The 7,680-nt window shown below is 37.9% G+C and overlaps 2 protein-coding genes across 2 annotated transcripts in view; one reads left to right on the top strand and one right to left on the bottom strand.

Moving 5' to 3' along the window:
• Positions 1 to 5,430, bottom strand: part of LOC118477906 (protein FAM135A-like) — a 63,960-nt gene extending 58,530 nt beyond the window's left edge. Inside the window, exon 1 of the transcript XR_004858684.1 lies at positions 5,203 to 5,430. The gene's annotated coding sequence lies outside the window, so the exon portion shown is untranslated. The remainder of the gene's footprint in view (positions 1 to 5,202) is intronic.
• Positions 5,431 to 6,195: 765 nt separating this feature from the next.
• LOC101850814 (actin, cytoplasmic) overlaps positions 6,196 to 7,680 on the top strand; it is a 17,451-nt gene continuing 15,966 nt past the window's right edge. Inside the window, exon 1 of the mRNA XM_005101462.3 lies at positions 6,196 to 6,561. The gene's annotated coding sequence lies outside the window, so the exon portion shown is untranslated. The remainder of the gene's footprint in view (positions 6,562 to 7,680) is intronic.

Genomic DNA, 7,680 nt, shown 5'->3' with positions numbered 1-7,680 from the left:
GGTTGTAGTTGATGACACCCCGGAATCAAAAAGTACTTTGTATTCCCAAATAGCAGGTTGTGGGGTGGGTGTTTTGAAATGAAAGAAAAAAAAATGCAATTTGTATGTTGAAAGAGACTATGAACTGAGCCAGCCCCAAGCTTTTTGAAGAAAGCAAGACAAACAAAATGACTTGTGACCAACATAAACTCTTCCTACTATGACTTTTTTTCACACTACAAGCTGTTTTTCTTTCCTTTCCCACTCTAATTTAATAGAGAGACAAAAACATTAAAACTGAGACAACCAGGAAATGCATCATAATACAAATAAATAAGCAAGAGTGTGATCACTACCACAAAGGAAACAGTACTAATTTTCACATGCTCTTGTCTTTATAGAGAGGGACACGAGTGAGTTACAATTGATTCCAGCCCTGGAATTATTATTCTGGGGAAGGCAAATAATTTCTTTCACTGGCTCACACAACAGCAAATTTTTAAAGCTGAGGGAGTATTTCTATGTCTCGTGTAACCATATTTGAGTTATCCAAGGATGGGGATTTTAAGAACGTCGAGGTTCAAAGTAAAAATGGTTTGTTTAATTTACCGGCAATTGTAACACAATAAGGTCATATAACTGCTGAAGATTAGAGGTGTTACAAGAGAGAAACATACACAAAAAAGGATAGATAAGGATAATAGAATTTTAATAAGAAAGAAGGAGCAAACCAGACCACAGCACTTGCCAACCACAGACTGAAAATGGTTTATATTGTCTAAAATATGGAGCTGTTAATTTCTAAGAGCCTCTCTTGATACGGGTGGCTGTTTTCTTGAGGTACAATACTAATACTGACAGTACTGTGACAAATTTATGTCACAAATACAGTCTCCCTTGTACATGACTTTCTTCTGATAACAAACACATACATGTGTCTGCTTGTACATTCCATTTCTAGTATGACTATCTTTCACCCTTCCCAGTTCTTATAGAAGGTAGAAACAACATCTAACAATGAAAGGCTAACGTAATCTCAGAATCTCACAGCCACACACACAAAGTTTTTAAGAAAGACAGCATACAGACAGGAAAAATAAGACTTGTTCTTTTAACTCTATAAAACATAAAATGGAGTTAAAAAGACCCTTTAAAAAAAGATGAAAGAGACAGGACAAACATTTTAACAGGCTAAAAGACACTGAGTACTATAATCGCACATGCTGTGCCACTGAGGGCTGTAATTTCTTATTAAAAAATTCAGTGAAATTCTAATTTTATCTGCCCACATTTAACCCCAAAATGTCTCTTTTGAGCTTGTGGAAAGATTTAAAAAATTGCATGTAAAAATCACATGTCAAATAGCCTTAGTTTCAACTGTGCAAGGATTTGTTGACTAAACTTATGTCAAAAGATTTTATAAAAAGTATTTGTTTGCGCCCCTTCCACATTATTGTAAAAATCATCTTGTCAGCCGCTCTCTTCCACAGTGGTAGACAATTCTAAGCAACAGCGCTGCCATGACTAACAAGTAGTACTCACCAACAGAACTACCCTTAGATCCAGGGGACAATAAAAGGTGACTTTCAGGGTGGTTGTGTATTGACCCACATCATCAGTGTCATTCCACAACCCCACTAATTTTAGGGAGTTTCCAGATAAAGCTATTATTCAAATAAAGGAAAGACATCAAGGGGCACCTTACAGTCTAGTTTAATTTAATACCATCATCATGTCTACACTTTCTTTGCAGTTTTTAACTGAAAAATAGCAAAAGCCGAAGTCATGCATCCAATTCTAGCAAATTTTTCTCTTAAATTTTTCCTAAACTTCACAAAATGATTTGGATGCATGTGAAATGATACTGTTGATATATTACCCATTCATTCAAAACTTGTATTAATTAAAGTGCCCCTCTCCCACTCTCACTAACTATATGCTCTGAAAGTTTTGCAGTCATGTACAGGTTTCCATACATATCTATTTGAGTTAAGACTTTTAGTTCAACATAGGCACAATGGATTAAACCTTTTAAAAACAAATGAACGAAAAATAGCTTAAAAACTGAACAGGGAAATTCCAAGATACCACCATTATTTCAACGAGCATCAGCACTCGATTCTTCAACCCTTCGTCACATGCATTAATTTCAATCATTGACATTTTTCATATATATATATATATATTGTGGCTCAGGATTTTCTGCTCAGGAGAAATTCCATGTGATCCATTAACTCTTGTCATGCATCATGTGCCGAGATCTGAATTTTATCAGCAACCTCTTACGTTGGATGTTTCGGGTGGGCCACTTGGGTCACTCAGCTAATACTGTTGGTGTACAGCGAGTGGCCCTGGAAATGTGCGTTTTTGTCATGAATACCGTGGGAGTGTGTTAATCGATGATGAAAATACGCTCTATCTTTTATAGCTTTCTATTCATAAAGTGTTATGAACACATGAATAACCCGCTCTCATAAGCTGATATAAGACATTACCAGTAGTTACGTCCATTTGAATTACCTCTTGTTGTTAAAAGAATATTCTGGGGTTCGAAAGGGGATAAAATAGGTCAATTTCCAAATGTTTTGCTCTTAAATTGTTCTTTTTATCTGCACAATCGTATTAAAAACTATCAAATAAGCTTATTTTTATCGGGTAGTATCATTTCATACAAAATCAAGCTCATTTGAAAGATTTTGTATAGAAAAATGGAAGTCTTGTTTCCTGACTATCCTTTCCAACTCCTCATGTCTAAGTCCGTCAATTCATTCTAATTTCATTGGACGAACATCTAGAGCTACCAACTTGGCATGTTTTAAATGAGACGTATGCCTTGGTTAGGAACCAATGCAGGCGGTTCTAGAGGTAGGCCACAAATGCACATAAACTCAAGCAGACTGACGCACATACACTTGAGCTGCGGGAATGCCAGACCCAAATGGAATGGGGATGACGCTCGGAACGCGTATGCTAAGCCAGGGCTGGACAGATACGGGGCCGCAATGACGGTGAGGGACCGAAATAGGCTTAGCGGGGAACATAAACCCGCTCCCGCAGGACCAGGGTTAACATCAGTTGTAGGTTATTTCATTGTTATTATTTAGGCTTCTTTGCAAGCATTTTCTTCAAAACTAGGAATATAACCTAAAAAGAACAATTGACTGAGGAGCAGTCTCCCCCTCCCTGAGCCCCTCCTTCACCTTCACGAGTCTTTCCTAGTGGTTTCCCCTACTCTAAGTATACACTGCTTTTGAACCTCACAGTATTCATTTGCAAACCTTGCAGTCTCGAATTAGATCTACTCCATTTGCAGCTCAGCGTCTTATTGAGTCCAATCTCTTGTTAGTGCTTGGCTTCATTTCTTGTGCTAACAAAACTTTAAAAGAAAAGATCTGGATCGAAAGGTCGATAATTTGCACTGCATCGTTGAACTTTGTTTGAACTTGCTTTCGTACGTAGGCCTACTCTTAGTCTTCTTCTTCCTCTCAGTTTAACGTAGTGTACAGCATCAGAATCAATCTGGGTGGAAGAAGGGTGCTGCACAATCAGACAACCGAATCGAACGGTTCTGTAAGTTGCAAAGAAAATAATCTGAGTCGGCAGGCTGCCATTGTGCGGTCGTGTTGCCACCATGGTTGACAAAGAGGGAATCACTCAATGACGTCAAACAAGATGGCTATTACCATAAATATCAGCCAATGGTGTTTGGTTGTTGTTCTCTAGCTATCCGCTTGTAACATTTACCTTCATCTGTTAAATTTTGTCACATTCAATATTTTGAAATGCAAGTAAAAAAGCTAAAGAAGGATTCTTGAATCAGCCATCCTCATTCCTTCGATATAGGTGCAAGTTCCTGTTCAAACTTTAACATAAAAAGAAGGAAGAGAAGAGGGACACGGGTAGCATCTGATTCTGATGTAGAGCCTGAGAGTGATAAATATATATATTAACTCTTGTCCTGCTGAGATGCGAATCTTATCAGCAACCGATTACGTCGGACATTCCACGCAGGTCGTCACGGTCACTCAGTGTGTACAGTAGGTGTACAGTGGGCATGCCTGGAAACGTGTGTTTTCGCCATGAACACCGTGGGAGTGTGTTAATCACTGATGAAAACAAAGCTCTATCTTTTATAGCTTTCTATATTTATAAAGTGTTACGAACACATGATGAATCACCCTCTCATAAGCTGATAAGACATTACGATGCCTATTCGAATAACCTCTTTAGACGCTCTTGTTGTATAAATGAATGACCTGGGGTTCGAAAGGGGATAACATATAGGTCAATTTCCGAATGTTTTGCACTCAAATTGTTCTTTTTACCTTCACAATGGTATTCAAAATATCAAAGAAGCTTGTATTTATTATCATTTCATATCAAGCTCATTTGAAAGATTTTGTATAGAAAAATGGAAGTCTTGTTTCCTGGTCCAATCCTTTCAAGCCCCTCGTGTCTAAGTGAGTCAATTTGTTCTATAATTTCATTGGACGAACAACCAGAGCTACCAAATTGGCGTGTTCTGAATGAGACGGTTCTAGATCTAGAAGAAAGCCACAAACGCACGCAAAACTCAAGCAGACTGACACACACATTTGAGCTGTGTTAATGTGGATTCGACACGGGACCCGAATTAAATGGGAGATGATGCTCGACGCGCATGCCCTGAGCCAGGGGTCAGACTGACGTGGGACCAGAACGCAGGCGAGGTGCCGAAATAGGCTTATATCGGGCGATATGGATGATAAACTCGGCCCCCGCGGGACAAGGGTTAAAGTGACTGAGGCCAGCTCTGGTAGCTGAATCACTTTTGGAACTCTACCTATGCCCATTCATTTGTCATATATTATATATTATCAAATGATTCACGCTCTTCAACACTATCCTGCCTTCACATTTTATTTTTACTTCCCCTCAAACCCTGATTAGATTCTAGAAATATCTCACAACTAGACTCTAACTAGATCTAGATCTAGAATCTAGATCTAAGTATAAATGTGTTGGAGTAATGACCCATCGAATGCGACTTCAAACATAAAAGGCGTAAACACAAACCCGAATAGTCATGGAATCAGTCGGCAATTGAAGGAAGGATGGCCGTTCTGAACATAAAACTCTACTGTTGTTACGAGTGTAAGTTACACAGTCTGTGAGTAGTGTCGTACAGAAAGGATATTTGCACACAAAACACGTAATCAATCTTGACATAATTATATCACTCACCTGTTCAAATGCTTTTTTTCTCTGTACAACCCGTCACTTTTCTCCACGCCGTAAACACAGGTTATCATTCAATAAAAATCAAAATGTTAAAATCCACTACATTGTTGTCGTTGGTACCTTCATCTCTGCAGCAACGCATGCGCAATTTCAGAGTTTCCTCCCTTAATTTGTTTGCTTCCGTCGTATTTCCGCATTTGTGTTGAATAAAAACTATAAATCTTCGATCTAAACGATCACTTTGCCTTCGTTTAGTTGCCAATGTCTTTTTCCACGTTGGACGAGGAGAAAAAATCGCTATTCAAAGAGAAAAAAGGAACTTGTCTAGTTATGATAAACTTTTAAACAAATATTTGCATTTGAGAGCATGCACTGAACAAGAAAAGCGAAACTCACTTTCTTTGTAACATCTCGCAACGGCGCACCCTTTCCGAAGACAACCGAGTGCGTTCAATTATATTCCGTTAAAAAATAGTCCTAATACTCTAATAGGCCCGACAGATTTTAATTTCAACTCTATCAACAGTTATTTTACAGGTTGTTTTTGTTAAATGTAAGAACACAATCTTTAATACCAAACAAAATATAAAAGCGTGGCCCCGATTAGAGTTTCAATAGATCAATAATTGTGAAAGCCAATGATTGTTTTTCTTTCAAATTATTTTATTTAGATCTGATAAAACCAGTGCGGACTCGACTGACTGAATAAAACTAATTTTGATAGTTTAACCATCGTTCACCTTTTGGCTGACAGCTTTTACAAATAATTCTCTGTCTTTAAAAATGTCTATATGGAATAACTGTGAAAGCAACCTGTAGCCTACAATAATATGCAATAACACAATATATATATATATATATATATATATATATATATATATATATATATATATATATATATATATATATATATATATATATATATATAGAGAGAGAGAGAGAGAGAGAGAGAGAGAGAAACCCTGACACTGAAAATTCTTGTATAATTATAGCTTAATTGTTTACTTCTTCTGTGCGCATTAAAATCTTTCATTGATAAATTTACCTACGCCCACGAAACTTAGCATTATACTCCCGTAAGTCAGGGGCAAAAAAAAAAAGTAAAAAAAAAAAATCTTGATTAAGTAATTGTTTTGAAAAGTTATAATATTTGGGTCCTATAACTTAAAAACCGCTCTCTTGGTGCTTACAGGATCTATAAAATACATGATTTAACGTACCTAGCCTACAAATTACTAATTTTGAGACAAAGACACCACCCTGTCCCCATATTTCAGTAGCCAAAAAGTTTGACGATTCCATCTCACGACAGTCTAGATATGAAGGCTTCGACTTGTCTCCACGGGAGTCTCGAAATTTAAGGTACTCACCCGTCTGTTGGACCGCGCACGTATAAAGTGTGGTATGGAGGAAAATATATAAACTTAAAAAATATTTTACGTGTATGCTGTTAATCCCCTCTTATTTTTTACAGATTTATTTATTGAATGTTTTGTTTTACCGCATTAGGCTGACATCAAAGAAAACGTGCCAGAACCTTAGTTTATAGGGTAACCTGTTTGAATAGGCTAGATTCTGGTCATACAATGTTTAGATCCGTAGGCTATGAAAAGATCGAAGAAGATTGAACGGGTCGATATGAATTTTTATCTTGTTATAACCGTGGACACAAGAAAGTGAACAAGCTATATAGTCCGAGAGCCGGGTCTATATAAAGTACTAGAACCTTGTTTTTCATCATAAAGTTTTTTTATTTGGTGATTCTGCTTCCTCTGGGTCTCTAGACTTCATATCAGTCGGGGGCCAACTTGTATCTTATGGGCATAATTTTTTCTGCTGGTTAAAATACATCAACCCGTATCATGCAAGAATGATGAAGGAGCGACTAGGGCTGGACAATGAGTCGCTTTACCAGAATCCAGATAATGTGTTAGTACACCTCTTCGGCAAATAATATGTTACGAACCGCTTCGGCAAAATCTCTTAGATAAACAGGTTAGCATTACTTCATCAACAAATGGGTACACTGACTTCGGCAAATGGGTCAGGAAAGAGGGTTTAAAGTCTGAATTCAGATAATATTTCATTGAGAATTATCCGGTTATCCGGATAGTTTATCCGGATTTAGCCCACCTCTACCATGTACGAGTCGACCAAGATTCGCGCGAGGGTACTAGATCTAGGCCTAACGCTAACAGCTCCTCTCGCCGTGATATCACATGATGCACCGAAAGTCTGCTGTAATATGGACTCAACTAGCAAAGCAAGGAGCCATTGGCGGACCGTGCTTCGTCACACCACACCTGCGTAGAAACAAAGAATGTAAGAAAACGCTACGTCACCTCGAGGACGTGATGCGAACAAGCTGGTTCATGAAACATGCACATGCACACACACAGTGTCTCACTCAACTACTTTTAAACACAAACTGATGCGATTTAAAAAAAACCACCATTGATCAAATCGAGACGGAAGTGTGGT

Source organism: Aplysia californica, unplaced genomic scaffold (assembly GCF_000002075.1).
Source record: "Aplysia californica isolate F4 #8 unplaced genomic scaffold, AplCal3.0 scaffold00284, whole genome shotgun sequence".
NCBI lineage: Eukaryota > Metazoa > Mollusca > Gastropoda > Aplysiida > Aplysiidae > Aplysia > Aplysia californica.
This window is presented reverse-complemented; position numbering and strand designations above follow the sequence as displayed.